Source organism: Schistocerca serialis, chromosome 4 (assembly GCF_023864345.2).
Source record: "Schistocerca serialis cubense isolate TAMUIC-IGC-003099 chromosome 4, iqSchSeri2.2, whole genome shotgun sequence".
Taxonomy (NCBI): Eukaryota; Metazoa; Arthropoda; class Insecta; order Orthoptera; family Acrididae; genus Schistocerca; species Schistocerca serialis.
Window position 1 is genome coordinate 267,522,248 of NC_064641.1, and position 12,224 is coordinate 267,534,471.

Sequence of the window (12,224 nt, forward strand, 5' to 3'; positions counted from 1 at the left end):
CCTTACCCATCCCTTTACTTGATTCGTTTGTGGTGTATAACTACGAATAAACTATTATTTTGTTTTATTAGTGATAAGTGACAATTCAGGAATGAATCCTCCCCCTTCACATTCCAGCATTTCTCTGAGTGGTCTAAGTAAGCCGTGTAAAACATTCGTTTCGCCTTCTGCAGTAGTAATGAAGTCTGCCGTGCCTCGTGCACAAACATAGCATGACAAAACGTATGTTCCAGAAGACCTTCGGCGCTTAACCGGATGCAAGACCTTCAGAAAATTCTCGACTAGTTTCCAAGGTCTATCATAAACGGCCAAATTTTCAAGTAGCGTTTTCTTTAAAAAGCATTTTGTGGTTTTTCGAAATGGAGAGCCACACACTTGTGAATTATGCAGACAGCTGATTGAAACAACAGCGTCACGTTATAACATGTCATCCCTGCGGATGCTGATCCTTCAGAACAGACTGTCGAATATCATTGGCAAAGAAGTAGTACCGGATTTAACAGTACACACATAGTTCATTTCGTGGTTATCGGTCCCCACGTTTCGAAACATTTACACTAGGCGAGATGATGGTATCTCGCTCATACTGTTTAACACAGACTTCAACAAAATCATCCGAAAAACGATAGCAATGAGAAAGATGCCAATTTTTATGGAAGAACACAATTTTTAGTATATGGTGATGACACTTGAGTCCTAACAGACTGGGCCGGCCGTGGTGGCCAAGTGGTTAAAGGCGCTACAGTCTGGAACCGCGCGACTGCTACGGTCGCAGGTTCGAATCCTGCCTCGGGCATGGATGTGTGTGATGTCCTTAGGTTAGTTAGGTTTAAGTAGTTCTAAGTTCTAGGGGACTGATGACCTTAGAAGTTAAGTCCCATAGTGCTCAGAGCCATTTGAACCATCCTAACAGACTGGGAAGTCGAGATGGTGACGACAGTGAGAGATCTAGCCCAGAATGAAAGGAGAGTTGGCCTGAAAATCGACGCCTAATTGATAGAAGTGGTGCTGCTATCCAGAGGAGGAGGAGAGGCGGAAGCCAAGACCCCACTGCAAGCCATAGACCTGAGTCTATGAGAGAACACAAAAGGCAAAAAACAATGATAGCTGAAGAACAGATTATTGGACGAAGACAGTTCAAAGTAGAATAAAGCAGAAACGGATTAAAGATTAATACAACACTATGTAATAAAGCAAATAATACAAGTGCTCGTAATAATAAGGACGATGACTGTAAAAAGATGAAGAAGAAAGACAAGAAATCATCAGAGGCACTAATGTGCTAGCATCATCTGCTAACAAAAGCCTTCTTTACTATTATGCTACTAAATTACTGTATACTAAATACTGTTAAATTAAAATTCAAAAATTGATATGTATTTTTTGCTGAAAATACGCAATCACTGGTTGTGGAACTTTTTTTCTTCTGGATTGCATATATTAGTACAATTGTGACCGGTTTCAGATTCATCAAACGGTCTTCAGATCTGAGTGTATCGGGTACTAGAGTAACTCTCACAGAAACAACTCAAATGTAAAAATAATTTGATGAAACCGAAAACAATCACAGTATTACTAATATGTGCATCCTAGATGAACAAAAACAATGCTGATAAAACGAGATACAGTGAACAGGGTAAACTAAGGGTGACGTAAAAGTATCGGAAATGCCTTGGAATTGAAGGAAGTTTGTGGCGGATTGTCTCGTTTGGTGGATCGAAACGTTTGCCTTGATTCTCGCTGTTTCACGTATCCGGCGACTTCTGAGATACGAAATCGACAGAATGGCGTGCCAACATCAAATTCTGTACACCGATTTGTTCCTCATCATTTCGTTTAATATCGTTCAGGTGATCAACGGAACACGTAACTAACTAACTGAGTAATCAACTAGCCTGTCAGAAAACGCTGAAAACATCAGGAAAGAGACCATACTGAGGGAATGAAACCAATATATATATATATATATATATATATATATATATATATATATATGTGTGTGTGTGTGTGTGTGTGTGTGTGTGTGTGTGTGTGTGTCTGTGTGTGCGTGTGTATGTGTGCCACATTTCCTCCTAAATCACTGCATCTGTTTCAATCAAACTTGGTGCAAATAACAGACAACAATCGCTGTGGAGTTAAGAACCACCTACCTATCATAGTTCAGGAGATATGACGTCATAAATACTGAGATTCCTTAAAAGCTGCAGCATTGTGCATGACATTTAAATTTATTACTTCTTTGTTACTAACTCTATTCGCAACACATTTTGCGACAGTATGCACATATGCCGCTAAATGTACCTAAGCAAATATGTCTTTGTACGACACCTAGTACAAGAGACATGACGTCTTAAACACTGAGATGCATGAAAAAATGCCGCATCATGCATGAAGGTTCAATACATCTATTCTTTACTACTAAGATACTGCTATAGGCGAGCCAGCTTAAGGAAATCCCTGCACCTGGCAGAGCTTTTGGCAGCTTTTAATCGCTAAGCGCAAACGGCTGTAGGTGAAAACAATCGTCATCTATAGAGTTATGAAGATGCGTTGCCATAGAGACATTTACAAAATCGCGTAGCAGACACGCGAAGCAGCGGCGCCCAGCGTAACAGGAACTGTGTCGGATATTACACCACAAACACAGTTTGTTTTTGTTTTCGTTTCTAAAAGAAAATTAGCAAAATGAGTACCTGGACAATGCCGGGTTTGTCAACTAGTATGAGAATAAACGAAAGCTATCAAAACCTGAAAATGCCCCTTTGATGTACATCGCGTGGCCGAATCGCAGATAGTAATAAAAGGTTTATTTGATGGAAAAAAGCCTTACGTAAGAAAATTCCTTCAGTGTGTTTGTAGAGTCTGTGGTCCCAAGCATAATAAAAATAATTCCAATAGCTGATTTGCCATTTCGTGTACTATAGGACAAATGTTCTTGTGGCTCTGGGATTGCCCAGAGCGCAGGTCGTGTCCCGGCGGGTGCAGGTCGGAACGAAAGAAACAAAAACAGGCAGAAAAGCGCGAAGCGCCGACTCACGAAGGCTGGCCCGCAAGAAGGGCAGCGACGGTGGTGCATGTGGGACCCCGCGGGCCGCAGCCGCAGCCGCAGCTCGCGTCCGGGCGCACAGTCCGTCCCCCCCCCCCCCCCCCCCCCCCCCCATCCCGCCGCGACTGCTTTCGCGGCCCCCTCCGCCGCGGCCGAGCCGCCATGTTAAAAGCCTTGTAGGGCGGTGGCGCGCACTTCACTTGTTTCACACGATCCTCAGTGCTCGGCACACGGGCACCACTCGCTCTGCTCACCGCCTCAGCGCTCCGCTCCTCGCACGACCACAAGTAAGTGCCGCTGAGCCGTGCTGCCCTTCCGGTGCCGCTAAACAGGTGACTGCCGCCTGCACTCACGGACCGCCGTCTTCGTGTGTCGGACTCGAGCGAGCGTGTGGAAAATTGCATCGAGGATTGACGTTTCGTATTGGACTTCCCTGCGAGTACGGTGGTGTTCAGTGGAAACCGAAGAAAGGTTAAGGCGTAAAGTCCCCATTGACATGCGATTCATTAGAGAACTAGCTCTTGGCCACTTCTAAGGGTGTCGTACCGGTATTTTCCGCAAGTGATATGTGGAGAACCAACGTAATTTATCAGTTGTAATCAGCCACATTTATTCTACTTTCCACGAAACTTTTCGGAGAAGCTATACTCTCGTCATCCCTCTCTGAAAATGCAAGTGATGTTCATACGACAGGAAAAGCAGCCTGTGCCCACTGAACGGCAGTCACAGGTTATGCAAACGTCTTACATACAAGACATCCATACCTTATTTACCCTTTAACTGACAATGTTGCCCTCAAGCAATAGTGATTTACAATAGACACTGTACGAGCGCTAAAAGCTAGATGGCAGTATTGCCCTCAGTCATCCACCGGCTATACGCATTTATTAAAGCACACCTCTGTGGTGTTTTGTCACCAGATGGCAGACATAAAGCGGAAAACACGATAACTGTTTCCTGCCGGAAATCACGTGTTTTCTTTTTTTCTTTTTTATTGATTTGTTTGATCGCGAATGAGAGGAGACTTCCATGCAGGCTTCGCCCGTTCACTTTTACAATATACAGAAACGTTTAAATTCATTTACATAAAAATGGAGTACTGTAAGGACTTAACAGCATACGAGTAACACCAGTATGTATTGAAATATGTACGAATGCATTTGTAAAAATAGTTTATTACATATGATAGAACCTCGATTTTTCTGAAATAAACTTTTTTTCAAACTTTTAAAGCTGTCCCAAATCAAGGATTAATTGACATGCATCGAGTTGATGACGGAGCAATAATTTCTTCGAGATGCGTCGTGGAAAATAGTACAAATGAGGATGGATACAGTTATTTCCTTGTCCCAGTCGATATTCATAACATTTGTTTTTGCAAAAGAAGTGCGCCAGGTACACATTATTATTTACTTATATTTCATCTTTTGGGGCAAGATTCGGGGTCGCAGTGCCATTCTAAAGCGCTGTCATATATACTGTGACCCCAAAACAAACCGCGAAATAATGAAATGTAAACGAGTAAAATTAAAAGAAAGCGTAGCTGCGGAGCTTCTGTTTCCAAAAAAGAAAAAAAAACTTTATCAATTATGGATATGCAAATGGAATTCTCCTTCGAAAATAATGGAGAATATCCTGAAATATTCATAAGTCACGGTCAAGCCTAATTTAAAATGTTTGCATTTAAAATAAAAATCAATCAGTATGACAGGGCGCGGATTATGAACGCCGATCCGCTTCGTCTTAGGCCCTGCGTTCCTCTGCTCTAGTCAGGGAAGCCATCGCGCTACAGAATTCACATTGCATAACTCGCTCGTTATTGGACTCTGTCAGGTATCTTGTTCCTCTGCATTGAGGATCTTCTGTGAATACAATGCTTTTCGCAATGAGTGAAACCGATGGACCGAGCAACTGATTCCGCAACAGTGTTGCGATGAGGTACGCTAGGACGCCCCAATTCTTCTTTTCTTGTCAACGTCTCACGTCTCGTCGTAAGAGGTAAGCGTTACCTTAATAGGTCAAGGATGGGCAAAGGGATCTGGTATGACGTTAATGAAGGGACCATAATCGCATTCACCTGATTTAGGTAAGATCTACAAAGCCTGTAGTCACGAATACTACACAGCGATTCGGATATATCTGTTTGTGGATGTGGGTGCCGAGACCATTTGATTTGACACGTTGATTTACAGAATATGTTTTTCTGATGTTTCTTCTGCAGTAAATTTTTCTAGTGTTCGTACTAAAAACGAACAGCCCAATTCTTGGGAGTCAGCAGGGATTCCTTTTAAAAAAATATATGCGAGGTCCTAAACTAACCTCTTAAGCATTCTAGCGTACTTCTTTATACGTTTTACTGATGTACCAAAGAAAACGAAGAGTCTGGTTGCTAACTCCTTGTTAAAAAGAGTCAAGACCATTCTCTCACAACTTTTCTTCCATGGGCAGTGTTTACTGTTTCCATTTATTTACTAGGATTTCAAAGCAATGATGGCTTCATCTCCTGGCACTGTGATCTGTGAGATATAGATCCTGTAAATGTACCCCAGCATCCTCCACTGTGGCAATTATAAGATTGCCCAAGTGTATGCGAAAGGTAGGACATAAAAATTAATGTCTTATAATGAAGTTTATTGGCCAAAATTGATAAAATTAAACAACATATTCAAAAACCCTGATTACTACAGTCTGCTGAAAAGAATGTTTTATTTAGGCATGGGTGTATGAAGGAAACACTAACACACTGTGATTTTATTGCACATTTAATCATGGGTTCCTTTACAGTTACAATATGGAATCGTTATTATGACTTTATTATACTGTATTTGAACCCATTACGAGCCTTTTTTTATACGATGACATTTTTCTTCTGCCACTCTAGATTTTCCTTTATTTCTCTTCTGAAGGACGCATTTCGAAAAACAGCTGCAATTATCAAGTGTGTACTTTTTTGTGAAGTATGACAGTTTCAAGCGTCAAGTCATAGCAAGCGAAAAAAAAGCTGATAATCGTAATAATCTGCCAAAACGCGCCGTGCAGAAAATAAAGAAAACTCGTGAGTTGTAACAGCAACAGCTATTGTATAACAAAGAAAACCATTATTATGATTATAGATTTGTAGAATTTTCAAAATGGTTGAAATGGATCTGAGCACTATGGAACTTAACTTCTGTGGTCATCAGTCCCCTAGAACTTAGAACTACTTAACTAACCTAAGGACATCACACACATCCATGCCCAAGGCAGGATTCGAACCTGCGACCGTAGAGGTTGCGTGGCTCAAGACTGTAGCGCCTAGAACCGCTCGGCCACTCCGGTCGGCTGTAGAATTTTCGTTGACAGGAAGTTATATAGTAGTTTTACAGTATCAACTGGATTATGATCTTGCAGTAGCAGCTGGATTATAATCTTGAGGGAATGTAGGGTTCAGCATAAGAGCAGAGAGGTCATCTGATCGCATTATTCATGTATGCACTTCTCCGGCGGCCTCAGACGGACACCAATCGTCCGGCGCAGCGCGGGTCAGCTGTCAGCACACCTGAGCAGCATTTCTGAGACTAGCCCTCTATACTTTGCGTAACGCGCCGATATTGGGCAAGCGTTTTGGGCGAACACCAAGGCTGCGTGCTGCGCGGCGTGACACAGATTCTGCGCCTGCGCAGAGCCGAGTTGGCCGGCTCCAGCTTTCCGGTGATTCGCCCCTCCCCTCCCCCTCACACCACCTCCCTACACGGCGGCTTCCACCGCGGCCAGTCACCCGCCGTGGCGCGCTTTCCTGCTGTTTGCTTTTTATTTACCTTTCACTTTCTCCTCCCGCTGCCGCTCCCCGCTTCTTGCTGCTCCTCTCCCTACTACTGGCCCATTTCTGGCGCGAGGGAAAACAGCCTAACCAGCAAGTTGGACTGCTAGCGAAATGCTGTTAATTACCGCCCTCTGCCGGCATGTAGCACCTCCGCGCCGGATGCGCACCGCCAATTTACGGGAAATGTCTACTTGCGTGCCTCAGGCGCCAAGTTTAATCACAGCAAGTTTAATCTCAGCCATCTCGAGTTATTAAGACGAGGCGGAAAAATAAAAAGGCATTAAATTTCAGTTGTCCTTGCCCAGTGGCTGTCCTCGACTTCAAGGATGGCTAAGTAGGCCTAATTTCGGGCTGTTCTTCTCCATACTCTACTCCGCCCAAGGGTACGTACTCTTGTTCAGTCAATCTTCATTTACAACCGTCCGAATAAGCACGCTCATGGTGTTCTCTCACGCTGTTGTGGTGGTCTTCAGTCCGAAGACTGACTCGCCGCAGCTCTCCATGCTACTCTATCCTGTTCAAGCCTCTCCATCTCTTTATGACTACTACAACCTATATCCACTTTAATTTGCTTACTACTGTCGAACCTTTACCTCTCTCTGCAGCTTTTACTCCCCTACTCTAACCACCATGAACAAACTCACGATTCGTTTATACCGCACGATGTGTCCTTATCGATCCCTCTTTTAATCACGTTATGCCACGCATTTCTGTTCACCCCGACTCCATTCAGCACTTCGTCATTAGTTACCTCACTACCCATCTAATCTTCTCTTGTAGCATCACATTCGAAAACCTGCTCTCTTCTTGCCCGAACTATTTACCGTCCATGTTTCACTTCTGTACAAGGCTACACTTCAGACAAAGGGCTTCAGAAAAGTCATCCTAATGCTTAAATTTATATTTGATGTACGAAAGTTTCCCACTTTCAGCAATGCTTTTCTCGCCATTGCCAGTTTTCATTTGCTATCCTCTCCATTCTCCTCTCTGCTTCAGGCATCGTCCGTAATTTTGCTGCCCAAATTGTAAAACTCATTTATAACTTTTAGGGTCTACTTTCCTGATCTAATTCCTCTGGCAACACCTGATTTAATTCGCTCCCATATATTTTTAAATTCCACTTCTATTTGGATACTTGTGTTTCGAACGCTTCGCATCCCATAAATGAGATTATTTTCCGCTAAGGGTACCGTTAAATTTTTCTCTTTTCTGTTGCAATACTCTGGATTTGTTTTCCTTTCTGCTTTTTTCTTCTTCAATTGTCTCGTCGTAGCCTGCTGTTAACCTACCTTCAGCAACACAATCCTACGGTTATGCAACTGAACAACATGAAATTAGCTCGTATTACTTCCACGTATTACTTTTCAAACACACAACATGCTGCCCCTAGCTCCTACCCATGGGTTTTATGCAACCCACAACGCCTTCAAATAGCCGCGTGGTCTCGGGCGTCTTGTCACGGTTCGCGCGGCTCCCCCCGTCCTCTCTCAGGCATGGGTGTGTGTGTGTGTTGTCCTTAGCGTAAGTTAGTTTAAGTTAGTTTAAGTAGTGCATAAGCCTAGGGACCGATGACCTAGCAGTTTGGTCCCATAGTCCTTACCATAAATTTCCAAATTTTGCCTTCAAATATCAAGTGCAAGATTTTTCATACTGTCTCGTTCGCTATGAGCAAACTATTACTCCTACAGAAAAAATGAACAAGACCTTTTTTTTAGGAAATTTAACGAATTTAAATTTTGTACTGGGATATGTTTTCACTAGAGGACTTAGTTCTCGAATATTCAAGAAAAACATACAAAGGTGACCTTCAAAACGCGTTTTTCTTGAATAACTGGAAAGCTGTGGCCTCCAGCGACATTTGAAGGTGTTGGTCGTTGCATAAAACCTACAGTTAGCGAGAGCTGAATCATCCCGTATAGTGGTTCGTATTGTATTTCCACACAGACTACAACAGTGTACCGAATGTGAATCGAACACGTGATGAAAATTTTGGTTCCAGAATTACACAGTCAGGAATATTCATTTTAGTAGACACTTCAATGTCAAACAAGGATATTTTGTCAGAATTATTTAACTTATGATGCAGGCATCACTAAGTTCGTATGAGACTGAGAAACAGTGACCCAAATATTTCGACCCTGCTCTTAAGCCGATCGATTCCACATTTGCATTATCGGATGTTTATACGTATCGGCGAAGGAGGGGCAAGTGCGTAAACACTGGAGTCGTGTTTGGGTTGAAATCCCGTGTTTCGAACTAACCCGTGGCCATTCTATCTATCATACGAGAGTGACTCGGTATATGTCCTCATTGTCAGGACAAAGACCGCAGTGGGGCGGCAGATGTATGTTATTAATGGAGAACAATCACTTATCGCTTCTTTCTCCTTTGCCAATATTTGATTATTGAGAAAAATACCAAGTTGTGCAGGAGTCTGCAGACCTCATTCAAGTGTTGGGGCCCATGTACTTAATGGACAAGGAAATGATGGTAAATGCATGCCACCACAAGGGCAGTGTATTCCAACGAAACTTCGAGTGAGTACACTTGTTCTATCCCGGGTAAGTTCAACAGATACAAGCTGAAGAAGTTATTCCCAGAAAAACACACACACACATTCACCTTGCGTTTGTGGGAACCCGACGGGTGATCCGTAAGGGTGAAGGCAGTATTCACTGAAACTTAAATTCTCCACGGCAGATACAAATGCGGTGGTCGCTGGCGGCCACTGGAGCCTTTGCCTTTCACTCGACAGCCTGGCCGGCAGTTTTATAGCAGCCGCTCATCTGCCACGCTTTCCTCCGGCAGGGCGGTCTGCGCCAAACCGTCATTTTGAATTACACGCGACTGAAAGCCGGGTGTGCAGCACGGACACATCAGTTACCGAAGATGTCCCGTTATTTTCGCATTTGGACATTTAATGGGGCACTCATCGCTTGCACTTCGTTAACCCCACACACCGCAGCTGCGTAATGAAATTTAAGTTCTACATCTACAAACAGAGTGTTTAAAAAAGTATCACATTTCTACAAGGGGTAGTACAGATGAAAACTTAAAAAAAAGTTCCTGTAATGATACGTCTAGAAACCAACATCTACATTTTATTTACAGATGAGGCAAGATTCACAAAAGATGGTATAGTAGACTACCACAATACGCACTTGTGAGCATACGCAAATCCTCGAGCAATCAAGGAGCTTCAGTATCAATGTTTGATCAGGAACTGTCGGTGATAGATTGACGGGGGTCATATACTTTGACAAACAGATGAACAAGTGCTTTGTATCACCCATTTCTGCGATGAATTACCAAAGCTATTGGAGAACGTTACCCCTGTAGGGAGACAATGACTGTGGTTTACACGCGACAGTACACCACACATTTTCTTACAGATCGTGCGACAGTACCTCACCGTAATGTTTAATGGGCAGCAGATTGGTCGATCAATGCCAGCAACGTGCTCTATACTAGGGCACCCCGCGTAACTGAGCGTTTTTCATTGGCCGGGAGACTTCAGTGGCGTATCGCCTCCAATAGGTGCGTGAAAGTCAGTTTCTGGTCCCTTACTGTAGTGGTTTCCCCCCACATTTTTAAATCGCACACCCTCGTGAAAGCCACCTGCAGTTGTGATTGAAACATTGGTTCATCAATTTCCATCATGACGCGATGTATAACACAAAAGAATGTTGTGGAAACTGACTCTGAACACGAAAACCTAGTAAAGTATACGCACCTACTAGTACGCGCAGTGTTTCCGTGAGAGATTTTTTTGCAAATACTTCTTTGCGCCGGAGGCGGTGCCGGCATCACCACCTGAAATTAGTGAGTCATTAACTAACCGTACATTCCGTCCCTAGGAGTGATGGCGATACTTAAAATTGTTCTCATAACAACATTACAATCAAGATTATCCAGTAGTTTCTCTTAGTTAAAAAAACAATTACAACTGTAAATATTTTGGCACATTGTTCCCGTTAGATATACTTTACACGTATATAACATTTCAATTTTTGGTTTCCAAAAGATTGACGACGTCCCAGAAATAAATTAATATTGTTCCAATCTCTTGGTTCTGATCAAGGTTTTCGGAAGGTTTTCCTTAGTTGTAAGGCGAAGTCCAGAACTGGTAAGCCCCTCCCTTTTATTTCCAATCGGGATCCCCCAACTGCCCCACTACCAGCTTGTCTGATAACTCACTGAATATGACCGCGACTCCTGGGCCGGGTGTCGCACATCCCGCTCCAATCCTTGGAGTTGAGAATGAATGGAGTTTTTAAAAAGTCGCATTAGAGTGCCACTTTCTCTTTTTTAGAAGCTAGTTAACCAACACCGCTACGTGGCCAATTCAAGTGTCGACTGGAGTATGTCAATAAAGTGCCAATTATGCTTAGGACACCTGCTAACAGAAGCTGAGATAACTAAGTGAACTTTCACAAAAGTTTGCAGTTGATCACGACCGGATCCCACCAGGTGACGTAAAAACTACACGCCAACGAACAACACAAGGTTTCAACCTCACACTGCTGTATCGGGAGAGTTGTTTTCTTCCTTGCGTGCCACAAACATGTTGCCCATGATTCACATTAATGATGGCAGTGATGAACTGCAATATTTCTTTAGATTTCTGGGACAACACGGCTAGGTGACATGAGACATTCAGGGAATAGATTAACGCTTAACTGCAACAAAACGCCATGCACACATTTCACGACATGAAACTCTTGTAATAACGATGTTTCATTATCACAAGTTGATCAAACGATTGAAGTAGGTGATAAGCGCTTTTCGTAATGTCAGGTTCAAGATCTTGTGAAGAAATGAATGCTGCTTTACTACAGGAATAATTTCCACTGTCTGACACTGAAATACGAAAGCATGTTTACATCGATTACTTTCACTCTATTAGCCCCTACGGTATCGTATTTTGGGGCAACTCTTCACATTCATGGACAACATTGTTATTCCAGAAAAGGGCCGTCAGGCGGATCTACGGTGTCTTCGTGAACTTTGTGTAGGCCGTTGTGCACGTGTCGCGGAATTCTTTGTCATCCTTACGCATACACTCCATGATGGAGTTTGTAGTTGTCAATATTGACTCACTCAGACGAAACTGGAGCATTCCGTGAATACTAAACTGTAAAACAATACAACACTACCTAAAGCACTCTACGGAAAGGTTTGCGCTATTCAGCGGGTTTTACAGGCATCCAGCAGGACTAAAAAATGTGTAAAAAATTCCAAGGCTTCAAATCAAAGTTGGAAAGTTTCAGTGTAACACACTCCCTGTATTTTGTACTGAAGTTCCTCGTAGTAGGTGAGAATTTTTCTCTCCAATGTGTTATTGATTCCTATACTTTCTCATTCTTTTTGTTTATA

The 12,224-nt window shown here is 42.9% G+C and overlaps 1 protein-coding gene across 2 annotated transcripts in view; it reads left to right on the plus strand.

Annotated features, from left to right (window-relative positions):
• The first annotated feature begins 3,201 nt into the window (after positions 1-3,201).
• The window catches only part of LOC126474005 (putative lysozyme-like protein), a 161,093-nt gene continuing 152,070 nt past the window's right edge, over positions 3,202-12,224 (plus strand). For both annotated transcript variants that reach the window (XM_050101394.1, XM_050101393.1), the window contains exon 1: positions 3,202-3,333. The gene's annotated coding sequence lies outside the window, so the exon portion shown is untranslated. The remainder of the gene's footprint in view (positions 3,334-12,224) is intronic.